The sequence below is a fragment of the Sphaeramia orbicularis genome, chromosome 21 (assembly GCF_902148855.1).
Source record: "Sphaeramia orbicularis chromosome 21, fSphaOr1.1, whole genome shotgun sequence".
Lineage (NCBI taxonomy): Eukaryota > Metazoa > Chordata > Actinopteri > Kurtiformes > Apogonidae > Sphaeramia > Sphaeramia orbicularis.
Genome location: NC_043977.1, coordinates 45692764 through 45711748, shown reverse-complemented (window position 1 = coordinate 45711748; position 18985 = coordinate 45692764). Strand labels below are relative to the sequence as shown.

The following is an 18985-nucleotide window of genomic DNA, read 5'->3' as shown; positions in this document are numbered from 1 at the left end:
CATTGTTGATTATTACACATTGTTGATTATGATTATTGCACATTATTGATTATGATTATTGCAAATTGTTGATATTACACATTGCTGATTATGATTATTGCTCATTATTGATTATGATTATTACACATTGCTGATTATGATTATTGCACATTGGTGATTATTGCACATTGTTGATTATTGCACATTGTCGATTATTGCACATTGTTGATTATGATTATTACACATTGTTGATATTACACATTGCTGATTATGATTATTGCACATTATTGATTATGATTATTACACATTGCTGATTATGATTATTGCACATTGTTGATTATTGCACATTACTGATTATGATTATTGCACATTATTGATTATGATTGTTACACATTGCTGATTATGATTATTGCACAGTTGATTATTACACATTATTGATTATGATTATTACACATTGCTGATTCTGATTATTGCACATTATTGATTATTATATGTGGTTGGTTATTGCAGAGTTCAGTGTAATGTTGCTCTGGGGTAGATGCTGTTTGCCAGTCTTGTCGTCCATGCTCTTATGGTCCTGTATCTTCTGGGTCTATCTGTTGGGTGGCTACAGTCTTTAACAATGCTTTCCGGAAGCACTGAGTGGTGTTTTCCAGGGTGAGCAAGTCAGTGTTAATGGTGTGCTCAATCAGTGGAGGTTCCTACAGAGGCTAAAAAACAGCATTCTCTACAAAAAGTGTTGCACAGAGATGATAATGCGCTTGGTCAACCCAGAAACACACACTTGCTGTAGGTTTTTCTTAGGAGCAACACAGGATGTTAACATGGATTTTATGAACCGAGTCTTACTTCAAAATTGTGAAAATTCTAAATTGTCAGTAATATGTGGGTGCTTCTATGAAACTGGTCCCTAAAAACAGGGCATGGAGGCTAAAAATTCAAACAAGATATAGATTAATGTTATGAAGCAAGTTTGGAAGTATTTTGGGTGTATTTCAAAAATAAATATTTACTGAGATAAAAGGGAAACCATTTTTCAAATGAAATATATTTTTATATTATTTTTATACAAAAATCTGCATGTAACATGGTAAAAAGGACGCAAAGATTATGCGCTACTATTTTTCTGAATATCTCTTTATTCTCTCACAGGTACATTTTGGGAATCAAACTAATTATGCAAGGCAGAGTGTTTCACAAAAATGACCACTGTTGCAAAATCACTCGCAGTTTATATGTGTTCAACTGAGCAGGTTCTGCATGTAACATCAGTGGGCATGATGGGTTACTCAAGAAACCTGGAATATGACTGAGATTCATGAATAACCCACATGTCTGGATTAGAAAAACCACTAGGATCGTCGAATTTAACACAGTGTTTTTATTTATAGCACTATATAAGACCACTTCAAGTGATGTTTTCATGATCAAATGCACTGACACCTAGGTAGCTTTTCCTGTCCCAATTTTGGTCCTATTTTTGGCCCCAATATTTTACTCAAAATTCATTAATTTTGGGATGACTCAGAGAGGAGTGTACTTTTTTTGGCATTCATCTGAGGTCATCATTAGATTCATCCTGGGGGAAATATGACTAAATTTCTCTTTTGATATTGGGTCTAAAAAGCTGGCAAAGTGCCAGGTACCAAAATGAACCCAGTTTCATAGAAGCACCCATGTAGAAACAAGAAAGCTGAATACTGTGTAAAAAAAAATATCCAGAGGAAAAGTTTACATCCAGCAGTGGACTTTTATCCAGCTTGATTATCATGTGTGATGCAGATCGAGTCATGTTGTGTGGTCAGATGTTGTGTGGTCAGATGTTGCTTGGTGGCTACATGTGCACAGAGGTAACTGCATTAGAGCCAAATTTATAAGCATTTATAGCGCGTCTTGAACATTTTGTCAGATTTTGTTAGAGAGAAATAATCCTGTAATCAGAAAAATCCTGATTATCTGCCATGTACGGTTTTGTGTGCAGTATCTGTGGTATGTGTGGTTTTCCTGGAGTGTGTTTGCTGAGGTTGTGACCTATTATCAGTCGGGTTGCCAGATCTCAAAGACTTTCACAATAGGAGGATTATATCCAATATTAGCCCATTAATCTGGTCCTCAGGAAGTGGCATTATCACACCCTCACCACACCCGCAGCTCAGGAAGTTAGGATCATACGTACACACACATTGATCCCACAGTGTGTTTTGCCTTCATGTTTCCCGTGTCTTTGCTGTGTCAGATGAGCTTCTGCCGACTATTGTCTCTGTCACAACTGGAGGTCAGGGTGGGATCACAAAGATATGCACATATGAATTTATATCACACTGAAATGAGTGTGTGGCTGCCATTATTATGTAATACATTGGGATAACTTAACTATAGCTCTGCCAGCAGTGTTGAAACTCCCATATGTCAATCTACAAAGTATGTTCAACATCTGGTAACCATAGCAACAGCACTTACCATCACAGCAGTAATAAACTGGCTGTCTCTGATGAAAAGAACATGGTAACAAATTAAACTGATGATAGAAAACAAATCACTGGATTTGACCTCAGAGACTGAAATAAAGTAATGGGAAAGTTTTTTTTTTTATGAATGGAAAAGAGATAAAGAAGCAAAGTTTCACTTGTGACTGTTGATCATGCTGTTTTGTTGTTATTCTTATGGGAGACAAACTATGCGCCGTGGTTCTATAAGTGGCATAAACATACTGGTTACGCTTGTATTGTTGTATGTTGAGCGATTTATACAGCCTACTGCACCGAAGACACAGGCTAAAAGTGTCACATGTAGTGGATGTTCCTGGGAGTTTAGTTTTAGTTTAGTTTAGTTTATTTCAGACACAAACATAATAAAAAACATAGGAAAAAAACCAAACAAGAAAAAAAAACAAAACAGAAAATGGAACAACTGTTGTGCCTGAAAGGGAGTAGGAAGTTTGTGCCTAATCACATAATATACAATATAAGATTGTGATTATTCAACTGCAGAGAGCTGTTTTTGACACTGAAAAGTTGACATTTGCAGTAAAATAGTCATATATTAAACAAACATTGAGACGGTTACTTTTGCATATTGGTTTCACTTATAGGGATGATGCTGCATTTGTCAGAGTCACAGACATGAACATGGATAGATTTGGTTCCCCCTAAAAAGTTAGAAATTAAAATTTTTTTGAAATGCAAAATCCCAGTTTAAAACAGGAAAATTCATTCATTCATTCATTCATTCATGGCCAGAACCTGCTTTATCCTCACTAGGGTTGGGGCTGGAGCCTATCCCTATGGGTGAATGTGGGGTTTACCCTGGACAAGTCGCCATTTCATCACAGGGCCAACATATAGAGTAGAGCTGTACAATGTATCATTTGAGCGTCGTCATCGCAATGTACGTGTGCGCAATAGTCATGTTGCAGGTCCTGCAATGTTGGAGGCAAATGAACTCAATGTGTTCTCATCTAATTTCAAGGGTACCTGACACACTGCACACAGCAATCCACCAATCACAAACATTCTTAATCAGTTTGGAGTGAGTCGCTGGTAACAACACTGAAAAATGAGCAATGAACCAGAGAAAATCACTGTAAATGAAGACTTGGTGCCAAAAAGAAAAGCAACGTCAGTTATCTGGAATTATTTTGGCTACAAGAAGGATGATATTGAAACCTGTGTTCTGTGTTGATAGTGCCTTACACCTATTGCCACAATGAGAGGAAACACAGCTACTTAGTTTGACCATTTACGTCAGTGCCACACAGCTATATCCTCCTGAGTATTTTTTATATTGCAAAATATACCGCAGGGTTAAAAAAAAAACCGCGATGTCAGTTTTTTCCAATATTGTGCAGCCTTAATAAAGAGACAAACAACACATCACTCTCACAATCACACCTATGGGCACTTTTAGGTTGACCAATTAACCCAGGGGTGTCCAATCCTGGTCCTCGAGGGCCGGCATCCTGCATGTTTTAGATGTAGCCCTCTTCCAACACACCTGATTCAAATGATAAGTCTATCATCAAGCTCTGCAGAGGCTTGATAATGACCATCAGGTGTGCTGGAAGAGGGAAACATATAAAACATGCAGGATAGCAGCCCTCGAGGACCAGGATTGGACACCCCTGAATTAACCTATCAGTCCATGTGTTTGGATGGTAGGAGGAAGCTGGAGTACCTGGAGAGAAGCCACACAAACAAGGGGAAAACATGCAAACTCCACACAGAAAGGTCCCTGGTTGGAACAGGAAAGTTGATATTTTGTGTATGTTCCTGTGTTTATCCATCCATCCATCCATTATCCACCGCTTATCCAGGGCCGGGTCGCGGGGGTAACAGTCTAACCAGGGATGCCCAGACTTCCCTCTCCCCCGACACCTCCTCCAGCTCTTCCGGGGGGACCCCGAGGTGTTCCCAGGCCAGCCGAGAGACATAGTCTCTCCAACGTGTCCTGGGTCTTCCCCGAGGTCTCCTCCCGGTGGGACATGCCTGGAACACCTCCCCAGGGCGGCGTCCAGGAGGCATCCGAAACAGATGCCCGAGCCACCTCAGCTGGCCCCTCTCGACGCGGAGGAGCAGCGGCTCTACTCCGAGCTCCTCCCTGGTGACTGAACTCCTCACCCTATCCCTAAGGGTGCGCCCAGCCACCCTGCGGAGGAAACTCATTTCTTCCTGTGTTTAAATACATAGATATCTACACATGCTATCATTACATTATGTATGAAAATGCCTCCCCATGTCTTCCAGAGTTTAGCCCATGAACCCTCTGTCCGCAGCCTTCATGTGTTATCAGCATACTTTTAAAACTGACAACATCATTATACATTATGATAAATGTTGATATCAATCAATAGAGGAAAGAAAATACTGTGATCATATTTTTTTGCTAGGTCATCTACCCCTATGCATTTCAGTTTGCTGTATATGATTACTGTTCATGTACTGGCTGATCTTGTTTTGTTTTCTTACCTATTTTTTCTTACATAATTCAAGTGAATCTATTTTAACCCTGTAAAGCCTGAACCATTAAATCATTGACAGAAAATTCCACTTCTTTGAAACTGGAGCCTTTATTGGTCCTTCTGAACAGCCACAATTTTTTTTTTTTCAAATATCAATTTCCATGTATGAGTTTCAATTTTGTATCATATTTGATACACTGGGTCTCAATGCTCAAATATTATTATTTCTGAGCAAACAAAAACATCATATAACACAAACATGTCTAGCAAATTGGTAATTCCTTTTCAAAATGGTCAAAGTTCTGCCTCCTTCCTCATTAATGACATCTTGTAGTGTCACTGGAAAGGCCTCTGGTGAATGAACTCCTCCCCCCTGGTAGATTATCTGTGTATTGCATGTATCTAATTGTATACATCGAGTTTTTCAAGAAAAAAAATATCACACTGATCATGTAGAGGGCGTCAAAACTCATGTATCAAATATGATACGTTTGGCGTTATAGGGTTAAATTGACATCTAAATCTATCAGAATGAATCTACATATTGAACCCAGAGCAAGTAAAATCTAAAGAACATACATGTGTCATTGTTTGTAATACTACAGATAATTATATTGTCATTTTCATTTTAGTATTCAAAACTTTACTCAGTGTTCTAAAGCTATCTAATGCCACATTTCCTCTACTTGGAACCAGCTCAACTTGACTCGACTCGACTTCACCAGGTACCAGGTACTATTCTTGGAGACCGTTTCCATTACAGGATACTATTGACTTTAGAGTACTTGGTCATCATAGCGACGCTGCACGTAACTTCCATGACATCTTCTCAGAGAGTTGCTGTTTAACTCACTCATTGTGTGTTGACCTGTTAAACTCACACTGAATCTTTTCATCGGTGACCAAGGACTGGAATGTCTGAAGGTCCTCAATCAACCATGGTATCATTTTGTGGGCTGTCGTCATGGATTAGCCTTGCGGTATATTTACCGTAAACTTCCAAATCATTTTTTATTTTTTTTAAATGGCGGGTTGCACATTGTTGTTGCAATGATGCAGACAACTCTCTGACCAGTCAGTGGTCTGCAGTGTTTACACGTCACGTTTTTTGTACCTCTTCACCCATTTTGGAATCTCAGCTGAGCAAGTACTAGAAAAGTCGAGTCAGTACCATGTAGCGGAAATGCAGCATAAAGGTACAGGTAAAGTTATATTCATCTGTGTGATGTGCCTGAATGTACCAGATTAAATGTAGTATTTTTTAAGTGCATTTTTTGACAGTTTTATGATATTATTATACTCTACTTTATTTCCATGGTCAGTGGTCATGTCTATTAATTTTCTATATCTGGATGTCCTAGTCATGTTTATTTTACTAAATGTGTTGAAAGATAAACAAATCAGTCAATGTTATGGATCTTAGTCGTGCTTTTTCAGTGTAGGTTTTCATGTTGAGTAGTTGGATTATCCTCTTAAATCTGCTCCCAAAATGCCTCACAAACCAAGGAGGTCTGGTTCTTTGTGAACAGGTTGTAAATTTTTCACACCCACTATTTGCTTGTGAAATTATCCTCAAGACAGACGCACATTGAAAGAAGCAGCTTCATTTAAGGAAGACGGGACAGATGGACGCCGGCTGCTACGGTGACAGATTTTACAAAGATGTGAAAGGAGAACATAGAGAAGTCATCTGTCTGTGCGCTGTGTGTGGTTGTCTGTCTTTGTCTTGAATGTGTGTGTTCATGCATGTCTGTGTGCAATGACGTGTTCACGCCAACCTACATCCATGTGCATTGCAGCATCATTCTCTCTTGTCTCATGCCTGCACATAAGTATATTTAGGTTCTGGTAGAAAGCGTACTCATATTTATTCAGGTGGTCTTAACCCCTGACCTTTGCCCTCAGCTCAGACTACCCATAAGCCCCCCGGAGACAGTCGATATTATGCTAACCCACCACTGAGGTTCTGGTTTACTGTAGCTCCTATGTAATAGAAACTGGGGAATGCAAATGGCTTAAATCTTTAAATGGATGTTGGATGATAAATGTGTTTATATCTAAATTTTAATGGCAGTTGTTCAGCACATTTAGGAGTTTGACTCTCGGGACATTGTCTGCTAGAATAATCTTTCCTTTGGTTGACTGTTTCAGTGTTCGTTCTCCTCCCTTCTGTCCTCAGTCTGTGATACTGTTTTCAAAGTCCCCCTTGCCTCATGAAATAACACCAAGTTACAACTACTTGCTGAAAATGTCAAACTTTGACAAAGGAGTAAATCCTTTTGCAAGGATTTACGTCCTTTAATACCACAGGTTGTTCTCTCACTTACAAATGTTTCTGTTATTGTAATTACTTGCTGCACTTAGCATCGCACACAATAAGCGTGATTTATTTATAGAAAAACACACTACTCAAATTGGTTTGGATCATAGACTGTGTAGTTTGCAGTATAGGTTATGAATCTCATTCTCTTTATGTAATTCAGTAAGATTTTGGCCAAACTAACAGCTGAGGCTGCACGATATTGGAAAAAAAATTGACATTGAGATTTTTTTTTAACCCTGCGATATATATTGCGATATGAAAAAATACTCAGGAGGATATAATAGCTGTGTGGTGCTGACGTAACAGGGCAACAGGTGTAAGGCACTATCGACACAGAACGTGTTCCAGTATCATCCTTCTTGTAGCTGAAATAATTCCAGTTAACTACTTTTCTTTTTGGCACCAAGTCTTTGTTTTCAGTGATTTTCTCATGTTTGTTGCTCATTTTATAAAGTTGTTACCAGCGACTCACTCCATGTGTAGGGGCGTGGTCTACTTCGGCAAACTGATTAAGAATGCTTGTGATTGGTGGATCGCTGCGCACAGTGTGTGTCAGGTACCCAGGCTGAAATTAGATGAGAACACATTGAGTTCATTTGCTACCTACATTGCAGGACCTGCGATGTGACCACTTCGCACACATACATTGTGATGACGATGCTCAAACGATATACTGTGCAGCTCTAACAAAACAACAAACTCATTTTTCACAAATGTGATTTCCATCTTTTTAGGTAGATTTCTTTTTGATCAGTTGCAAACCAGAATCTTTCAGACTTGATGATGACAAAAGGATTTTGGCTTCATTCTCACATTTTTACACAGCAGGAAGAAACTGCATCATGGCGTCCATCTTTATATACACTCTATAATCTGGCTTAAAGGGCAAGGACCTCAACTACAAAATGAAACCATTATGGAACCATCTACCATTGTAATGCATCTTATGGCAGCTGGGTTGGTTTCTAAATAGCCCTGACTCCCACAGACTTGCACTGAGCTTCTCCTTATAACTGTGGCCCCCTTTCTTCTGACTCGTAGATGGTTTTGATATCTGTTCATAAGGCTTTGATTGACATGTCTGTATGACAGCTCCTTCACCTCTTAAGTCTACCTAAGACTGTAAAATAATTTTGTGACACATTGTTTGATGATGTTTACAGTTATACTGTGTCAACAAGCTAGCATTTAGCATTAGCTCACACACAACCCCTTCATAGATGGCTCTGACCCCTCACACTTATAGAACTATGTCCCTGTTTGTGCAAATATGGTCACTTCTGACTCCAAAAGGCCAACATATTGAGAACCAAATCACAAAGTACTGGTCTCCAAATGACAGTTCATGAACTTATGGGTGACATCACAGCTCTTTCACCCACAAATTATGTACAGTGTATGGTTTGGATTTACAAGACAGCACAGTTCACCGTAACTGCTGCGAGTGAAGGCAGCACTTTCGGTGATGTTACTTTCAGCATGTAGGTGCAGTGGTTAGCACTGTCTTCTCACAGCAAGAAGGTCCTAGGTTTGATTCCGACACCAAGAACTTTCTTTGTGGAGTTTGTCCTCCCCATGTTTGTGGGGTTTCTCTCTGGGTATTGTGGCTTCCTCCCTTCCTCCAAAGAACTGGTGACTCATCAAGGGTGTACCCCACTTTTGCCCATAGGTAGCTGGGATAGGCTCGAGGATAAAGTGGTTCAGAAGACTGACTGACGGACTTTTAGCATGTGTAGCCTGAACTGCTTCGGAAAGGCTTCAAACACAGAATTTCAAGTTTGAGTAATCAGTGAAATTCTTCTGTTAGTTACCTCTGCCAAGGAGGTTATGTTTTCTCTCCGAATGCTTTTCTAGTTTTTTATGAATTTCTATCTAAATGGGTCTATTTGTGCAGTGACACTTGGCCACACTGTGTTGTTGCTACTGGCTAAAATTTAAAATGTGACAGGACTCTCAAGTGCAGTTGACTCTCCAATGCTCCAAGTGGGTTTACATGGTCATGAAAGTGTAAATGTTTGTGTTTTCTAGAACTCTGCAGACTCTAGTTACACCAGATTTCATGCAGTGGCAGTGACAAGATTTGAAAAATGAAATGTTAATAGGGAAGTGTCTGTGTGCCAGCTGCAGCATCTCTCAGCTCCAACAGAAGGATAATAGCTTCTGATTCAAGAGGCTTCAAACTAAGTCCCATCCTGGACACTTAATCACACAACCTCACTTTCTGTTGGTCACAAGCAGATGAGTGTCCATTCAGCCTAATGACCTCTGACCCCTCCCCCAAAGCTTTTCTCTATGCGTGTGTATACATGTGTTTTAGACTGAGTAATGAATGTGTTTGGGCTGCACAGGGGGGAGTTTCAGACTCAACAAATGTCAGACAAGAACAACACAAGGCAGAATAGGCCGACACACTCACAAATAAACTAACAGTGGCTCAAGGAGATCACACGAGATATGTTGTTATTGCACATGCTCACTGAGGTCGACTGTAGAGAGTTTAAACCACAGAAATGACATTTGTAGGTGGAAAATGTGGATGACAGGAAAAGAATATTGGACAAAAGATTGAGAGCGGTATCCAAGTGTTTGCAGGTAAAATGAAATTCTTTTTCAGCATAAGAAATGAGGAATGGAGGAAAATTTAAACAAGTGAAAAAACATGTGCTTCAGTTCAGTATATTAAAGAGACCCCTGAGGCTTTTACACCATACCTTTCTAAACAGGATTGATAGTGTTCTAAAAAAAATCCTGGGAGTCACCGGTCGATGTCAGGGCTTTTATTTTCATGGATCAGTGTGTTGCCTGAAGACGTTTGCTCAGTGAGGCAAACACACTGTTCTGTCTATGAGTAGCTTGTGTAAGTGTGTGGAGTGTATTTTTTTGAGTAGCGACTGATTCTGTTCGGTTGTAGTTTAAAAAAAAAAAATCTGTCTCAAAATTGGTATCCCATTCAGGAACACAATTTGTGATTTGTAAAATAAAACACTTGCCTCTTCCACAGTCGGTGCATCCAGCAGTGCCTGAGGCCCAGGCTCTTATTACCTCAGCTCAGCCAGGCAACAGATTAGCTAAAACAGGAACATATGTGCATCCAAGCAACTCTGACTCCACACACACTGCACAAATTACATGTGACCCATACTGGTGGATTTATACCATCAGAGTGGATATTTACTGATGAAGACAGGAGACTGTAAGGTTTCAATTGAAATCCAGTTGTAATTAGAGATTTATCAGACATTTTTAATGCCACTACCCATTGGTGCAATTCTTTATTAATGCCCATTATGATTTCTGTCTTCTGTCAGGAAAAACAGTTGTCCTACACACATTTTCAGCGTCAAAACAACGGTTTTATTATCGATACACAGTGTAGAAACAGAGTAGAGAAAAGGAATGCATGTCACTGGTGGCACTAATGTGATTCTAACATATATTTACCCTGTGTAACAGATGTGTTGCTTGTTTGGGATGAAGTGGCACCAGTGTGTTTAGTGTTAATCACGTTACATTCCTGGAATTTAAGCCCATGTTGCATAGAAAGATATTTGTTTTGTGCTGGTGCCTTACTGGAAATGACCAGGTTGCACACATTACAAATAGCATTGTTTTCATCTTTTTTCATGAAATGATGAAGCCGTGCGTCGGGACACATAATCCTCTCCACCAGGTCTCCTCCTTGTTACAGGTTCCCAGTAGCATAGATGAGAGAATTGGACATGATTTGCAATAAATGACTATCAAAAAACCCCAAAATTTAATGATAATTTATTAAATAATGAATAAACTCGAAGGCATTTGACAATGATATGTGACATGAATGTTAAATACATGTCAGCAAATTAATCAGTGATATCAGCAGACATCCTTGCACCCCAGCAGGCTGGGTATATGATGGTGTCCATGGCACCGACAGGCAAGGGGCATGGGAGCAGCAAGTTACTGTTTGAAAAAGTGCTGAAAACCTGAAAGAAAAAGACAGTACAATGAATGATCTGAGAGCTATTTTGAGCTGAAAATTGTAGACCCATTCTGGAGACATTTTAGACCTTCATTAACTTGTTAAAAACAGGTAAATGTAGATAGAAAACACCACCAAAAGCAGGGGAAAAAAATAGTTTTTATGCAGTCACAAAAGTGTAGTCTGCATTTGTCTGTAGTTCAGCAATAAAAACAACACAAAATGTTCCGTTAAACATCTTCAACATGCAACTGATTAAGTAAAACATCAGTATAGTCTATTTGAGGATCGATATTGTACCATATAATATAATATTATAGCACTCAAGTGTATGATTCAAAAGATTCAAAAATTTTATTTGCCATTTTGCTCACATATACACAGGAACTTTTTGTGCAGTAGTTCAGGGAGTCAGATAAAGGATACTAGCAAAAAACAGGTAGTCCTATAAAAAAAGTCCATGTACATCTATCTATCTATCTATGTATATAACCAATAATAGTGCATAAGAACCAGTAAATGTGCATAAAAACTGACCCAGAAGTCAATAAAATTAATTAAATAAATAAATCAGTATTTCCATGTTTGCTCATTGAATCATTTAAAATGGTTGTATATTTGTGTTTTGTTGTTACACACTTACCGTCACTACATAAACAGTATGTTCGAGATGCATATGTTCACTCTTTGCTTTGCATTTGTCTGACCAAGCTGCATATCTTTTTTCATGCCAAACCACTTTCGCAGTGATGTCAGCCAAACCGCTTTTCAGCACAGTCGGTTTGAGTATCACCTGATAGAAGACCACCTACAACAGCTCATCACACAGACATGTACTGTGGCTGAGCTCCTCTGCTTTCTACAGTAGGTGCAACATGGTCGTAAGAGCCAGGCTTGGCTTTAGACAGCTTAGATTAAGTGTTACCAAATGTGCTTCCTCCAAATGAGGCTGTGATCGCAGCTAAATATGCTGCACTTGGCTGTTTGCTGATGATTTATTTAAAGCAGTGCATTTTGTCAGGTTTATTGTATGCTCACTGAGAGCAAATGCAGCAAGGCTCAACGTATTTTGATAGTGTTAGCGCTGTACTATAGTACATTGGAGGTCAAGTGGTGAAGGTGTTTACATCTAAGTCTTGTCACCAGTGTGGAGAGGGAGTCTACACTGCACAAAATTTTTAGGACAAAGTGTGCATTGTATGGTGACTTAAAGAGGTCATATTTTGCTAAACCCACTTTTATTAGTCTTTGGTTCATTTATTCATGTATTTGGACCCTAATAGCTCAGAAAGTTTGAATTTCAACCCTCCAGGTGCTGCAAAGCTATCTTTATATTCATTTTGGCAAAAATCGAGTGGATTTCTACAACCTGTTTTAATTCCAGCTTAATTTGTCATGTTTTATGACTAGTTTTGTCACAACATTTGCACATATAAGGTCAACACTTCCAATGAACATTTCTCAGAGTACGACATAATTGTTTGTCAGCAACAGCGGTTATAGTCCATAGTGAAAATATGTCCAAACTTCGAGCTGATTACCAAAAATGTTCAGGTGTTGGTTGAACGGGACAGAAGCAGCACAGCCAACAACCTGGTGGGGGTGGGGAGTGAAGTGGCTCATGTGCATTTAAAGGGCCAACGCTCAAAATGACCTTTCTGGTGTCATTACTCAGAAATAGGGTTGAAGATGGACCTGTGGAGTTGAATTAATGAAGAATTCAGACCCAAGCAGAGCATTTACAGTTTATGGAGACCACAGGGAAATGTTTGAAAATACATAATTCCATTTAAAAAAACAGAATATCACTCCTTTAGTTTGATGAAAAGGATTATGTAAAATGTATTTCCTGTTTGGCCTTTTTTCTGCTCATGAATGTGAGGTTTGAGACCCAATGCAGGAATCTACTGCTTTCCTCATTCATCCTCCACAAGGCCTGCACTGCAGCTGGCTTCGCTTTTAATGATTTTAACAGTGTTTTACTTGTTTGGTCACATGAGAAGTAACAGGAATAGTTTGGTTAAATAAACTTAAAAATGTCATTTCATGTAAGTAGAATGAAGTGAGCGTCTAAATTAGGTTACTGTGTAATCTCCAGCTGTCTTTTCTTATGAGAAGGCTTACTTAAGGTATTAAGATCAACTGCATGGTCACAGTGATACATTCACCATTCACTTCATATCAGTATGAAATAAGATCTACCTAAGGAAACCTTTGGTAATTGTTAATGTTGAGGCAGAGATTAAGTTTAATGCTAAACTATATGGTTGATGAAATTGTTTCTGTTTTTTTATTGTTGAAAACTGCTGTAAAAAAAAAAGTGTATTAAAAACGTCAAATTGCCACCGTGGATGTTTTCTTGAAGTCCACAATTGGAGAACAGAGAACAATAAAAATAGCTTTAAATTCAGTGGTTACCTTTTTTGTCATTCCAGTGGACTGTTGGCCTATATATAATGCAATATCCATCACCTAATTCCAGTTGGACATACCCTAAACATCTCACCTGGGAAGTGTCCAGGAGGTGCCCTGACCAGACGTCCAAACCACCTCAACTGGCTCCTATTGATGTGGAGAAGTAACAGTTCTCTGACCTCCTCCTGGTTGACTTAACTCCACAACATAGCTTTAAGGAAGAGCCCAACAGTCTTACAGAGGAAACCCATTTCTGTGTGTATCTATGATCTCATGGTTAGACTGAACAATTTGGGTTTGGAACTGGATTTGATACATTTTTAGCTTGATTGCCTAATACTAAACAAATAAACATTTCTTTTCTATAGATCAATTTTATCTTTAGTCCCTTTCCTTATCAGCGCTGCCTCACATGGGTCTGTTCGGACAGTGAAGGCCACATGACATCCATGAACTTGGACTCTGCTGCTGACAGGCTTTGGTCGCCTCTAAGCCTCCTCCTTTAATCTTTGGCAACAACAGTCTGTTGTAACCAATCTAATCTAACTAATTCTTCGGACTGAAACTAGCAGCAGGTTCGTGACTCTGTGTTTGGATGAAATTGCTCTGATCTTGTGTGAAACTGTAGGACTGGCAGCAGAGTCGTACAGATCCTTCTGTGTACGCTGCTCTGGGAAAGGAAGTCAATAGTCTGCAGTCCAGCTTATGTTGCACTTCCAGAAACAGCCAGGTCCTCTGGGTGTTGAAGTTGAAAGAGCAAATAAGTTTGTTCACTTTCATTCTGTCAACATACGCTGTATAATTTAAAATCATTTAATTAATAGCAGAAATGCAGACTTGCACTTTTGCTGGTATTGAAGTGTGAGATCCAGCTGACGTGCAGACTCCAACAGACGGTTTTAATATTAGCGCTCATCTCCAGAACACAGCAATGTATCAGTCATCACTCTAGTGTTTCAGAGAGAACTGTTCAGAGGAGAAGACTGTATTTGTCTTACCCTCTATGTCTCATGGGTCATAAGTACAAATACATTTTTTTTTTTTAATAAAAGGCTAAAACAGCTGAGCACAGTAGTTTTAAGGAAATGTTACTTTGGCAAAAGGAATAGTGCATTTGTTAGGAGCTATTTTCAGTGGTGCTTTTAACATTTGGTGCTGCAGGCAGTACTTGTTCAACTTCAGTGCAGTGTGTATGGTAGTGGTAATAAAGAAAGATTCTATACATAGGTAAAAGATTATACGTGTATTTGTGTGTGTGTATGTGTACTTGTATTTTGTGGGTATATGTATAAACGTATGTATGTATGTATGTATGTATGTATGTGTATGTGGATGAATGAGTGTGTGTGTGTGAATAGATATATAAATATAAAAGAGTAACATTGAAGGAATAGGGACATATATATTATTAATAATATTTAGGGAGAGGGGGTAGGATTAAATAAGTTGTACTTCTTCTCACCCCTTTCAGGCATGTAAATGGAACTATTGTGCTGTTCTTCTGTCTAAGATTGTTATGATTGTTGATATTTGTATTATTATGCATATTTTGCTTGTTCGCATATATGTTAAATTTCATTGCATATTCGGAATAAATCATTAAATCAAGTCAAATCAAATACTGTATAAGTCAGGCTTTAGACGAAATGTTATAGGGTCTGATCAAGCGAACGTGAACATCAACTTGAACAAGTAGATTTGCACACATTTATCAGGTGGGCTCATTTTTAGCTGAAGATCTCTATTTTATGGAACTGTTTTCTAAAATACCACTTGTAGAAAAAACAATTTTATTGATTGTACTTTTTACACCATAGCCATGCCTCAGACATAAAAATATAGCTCGAATTTGATGCTAAAAATTACATCTAAAAAATTTGAAAATTAATTCAATGTGTCACATTTAAAAAGACTCTCTGTGAACTGTTACTGAGAAATTACTCCTTATTTGTAGTTTACCTATACAAATTGTAAATACCACTGTGTTAGTATTAAATACATTAAATAAAGCTTTGTGATTATATCTGGCTTGTTTTAAAAAATAAGTCAACATTTTGGCTGGTAAAGAGTTGTCCACGTGTTACTATGGCAGCCTGTCCACGTGTTACCACATTCTCACATCAATAAAACAGAGACATTTCAATATTTTACTCCAAAATTTATTTTCAGCATAGTTGAACATAATGTCTAAAAGGTTTTGCTCTACTTGATATCAATTTCTGTCGAGAACCGCATGTTTTAAATGTTTGTGTAAAGCGTACGATTCAAGTCCATGTGTTACCAAGCAGTAATTTGACATTTTTCACGTAAAAGTTTTATCTCCCCAAATTTTGTTACACATAATGTTAAAGTGCTTATAAATACCTACTCAAATATGTATAATACATTCATATAAATTACTCTGCTTACATGACAGAGACTGTTGAACACTTAAGACATTTCAGGTTCATATTTGTTCAGGTTATTCGCTTTTTTTGTGAAAGGATAGTTTGTAATGTAAACATTTTCACATAATTTTACTGTATTTTTTACACTAAAAGAGAAAAGTTGGTGTTTTCATTATTTATAGGTTATTATGATAGTGTTTTATTGCTCTGATCCACTGGAGATCGAATTGGTCAGAATGTGGAACCTGAATTAAAATGATTTTGACACCGTTGATTTATATCCTCAGTGTAATTTCACTAATTCATTCCACAACCCAGACTAGACACTTTGGTGGGCCGGTTTTGGCCCACGGGCTGCATGTTTGACACCTGTGGTCTAAGGTGTATCACCACTATCAGGGTTTGTACTAATGTTGTAATTCTTCGTAAGGTTGGGCTGGTGTAGACGGTTTCATACTGGTTCGAAGCCAAACACCTGAATGAACTGGTATACTGACTTAACCACCAGTAGGTAAATCCACAAGGCACACACCTCTGAGTGGAACCAAAGACAGCGACAGAATCTATGAATGTGAATGTAGTGACTCCAGTCCACCTGGTAGCAGTAATGCCCTGCAAAGCTTCTTTGGCGACTGCTATTAAACACTAGTAGGTATGAGCTGTATTCCAGTACTTGCACTGCTCTAATAAAGTGTGAAGATACAGGGGTTGGACAAAATAATGGAAACACCTTCACCTCAAGATGATAATGCCCCAATCCATACAGCTAGAATTGTTAAAGAATGGCATGAGGAACATTCTAATGAAGTTGAGCATCTCGTATGGCCGGCACAGTCCCCAGACCTCAACATTATTGAGCATTTATGGTCAGTTTTAGAGATTCAAGTAAGACGTTGATTTCCACCACCATCGTCTCTAAAAGAGTTGGAGGGTATTCTAACTGAAGAATGGCTTTAAATTCCTTTGGAAACAATTCACAAGTTGTATGAATCAATACCTCGGAGAATTGAGGCTGTAATTGCCGCAAAAGGCGGACCTACAAATTATATTTTGTTGATTTTTTAAGGTGTTTCCATTATTTTGTCCAACCCCTGTAGATCTGGCTGTGTGAGATTAAAGCTGCATCATAATCACTACCAACATGACTTTTTTTTCCCCTATTTACAAGTTGCTGTATCTGTTTTTCAGCTTGCGTCTATTGTCAGTCAATGGAGCATGTGCATAAAAGCTTTAACTCTACTGAAATGTCATCTGTTGACATCTGTAGTCAGCTCATCAGTCAACTACTCCTGTGTCTCCATTAGTCCTTTTGTAATAAGAGTTCTTCATCACACTGTCATTGTTGCTTATTACTGAAGAACGCATTGCTTTGATGCTGTGACACTGTCAGGACGCGTGATTTAGTCCATTTTTTAATTTGACATAACCTGTAATGTATAATAATGAATAAATCACACCACTTTAAGCTCCTTCACCAGTCCAGAAAGACTGACAATTGACCCAACTCTACTTCATCATCATGTAGTACGTTAAAATAAATGCTAATTGTAATCAATACACAAGGGTAGAAGCCAGTCATTCATCTTCTGAATCTGCTTTATCCTCAAGAGGGTCGCGGTGGTGCTGGAGCCTGTCCCAGCTACCTATGGGCGGAGGCAGGGTTCGCCCTGGACGTGTTGCCAGTTCATTGCTGGGCTGACATATAGAACAACCATTCACACCTATGGGCACATCAGCTTAACCAGTTAATCTATTAGCTGGAGTATCTGGAGAGAACTGAGAGAACATGCAAATTCCACACAGAAAGGTCTTGGTGTTGGAATCGACCAGGACCTTGTTGCTGTGAGGCGACAGTGCTAACCACTGCACCGCCTAAGGGTAAAATTATTTACACACTGGCTGTTCCAAGGTCGAGGTTTAAATCGAAAGGTGACCGCGCCTTCTCCATCAGGACCCCTCGACTTTGGAACAGCCTACTCAAGGAGATAAGGCTTGCAGAATCAGTAACATCTTTTAAATCAATTCTTAAAACACATTTTTATAGACTTGCCTTTATGTAATGTTTTTAATGTTGAATATTTAATTTTACCCTGTTTTGGTTATTCATTTATATTGACGTACAGGATGTTGTTTTATTCCATTCTTTCATTTTTACATTGATTTGACTGCATCATGTTATGTAATCGCTATCCTCCCTACTTCACATTCAGATGTAGTCAGTGTCATATTTTCACGTTTGCTGTACATGTCTTTTATTGTGTTGTTTTCTATGTTTTAGTGTCTTTTCCTGCATCTTGTTTTTTTGTATTCTGCTGTTGTGCTCTTCTGCTTTGTCTGTCAAAGCACTTTGTAAACTCGGTTTTTAAAGGTGCTATATAAATAAAGTTTTTATTTATTTATTTATAGTGCGCCAAATCATAACAAAAGTTATCTCCTCATGCTTTACATTTAGAGCAGTTCAAAACCAGACTCTTAAGCCAATTCACAGACAGCGACAGAATCCTCCAGGAGCAAACACTTGTGACTGGTGACAGTGGAAGGAAAACTTCCTTTTAACAGGCAGAAACCTGGAGCAGACCCAGACTCCTGGAGGATGGATGTCTGCGTTGACCAGTTGGGGTTAAAGAGAGAGGGTAAAGGAAGAGAAAGAGAGAGACTGGGGGAGGGGGGAGAAGGGGGTAAATGGGGGGAGACACGTGGATGCACAGCAAACTGAACTACTACTGTTAAAAAGTAGATCAGCTGGTGCTAGTATAATTACTATATTTATTTATATATTACTATATGTATTATTATAGCTACTGTTAATACTACTACTGCAAATAACTAACAGTGGATATACTACGACTGCAGCTGTCAGTATAAATGACAGAAACCTCTACCATCTATAGAACTATAACATAAACACTATCACAACTATAAGAATAATGATGATGATGATGTTGTCTTTAGCTAGCTAACTC

General features: G+C 38.6%; 1 protein-coding gene across 4 annotated transcripts in view; it reads left to right on the top strand.

The window, feature by feature from the left end:
* The window catches only part of fam124a (family with sequence similarity 124 member A), a 59362-nt gene that overhangs the window by 14523 nt on the left and 25854 nt on the right, over nucleotides 1-18985 (top strand). The gene's annotated exons all lie outside the window — the stretch shown is intronic.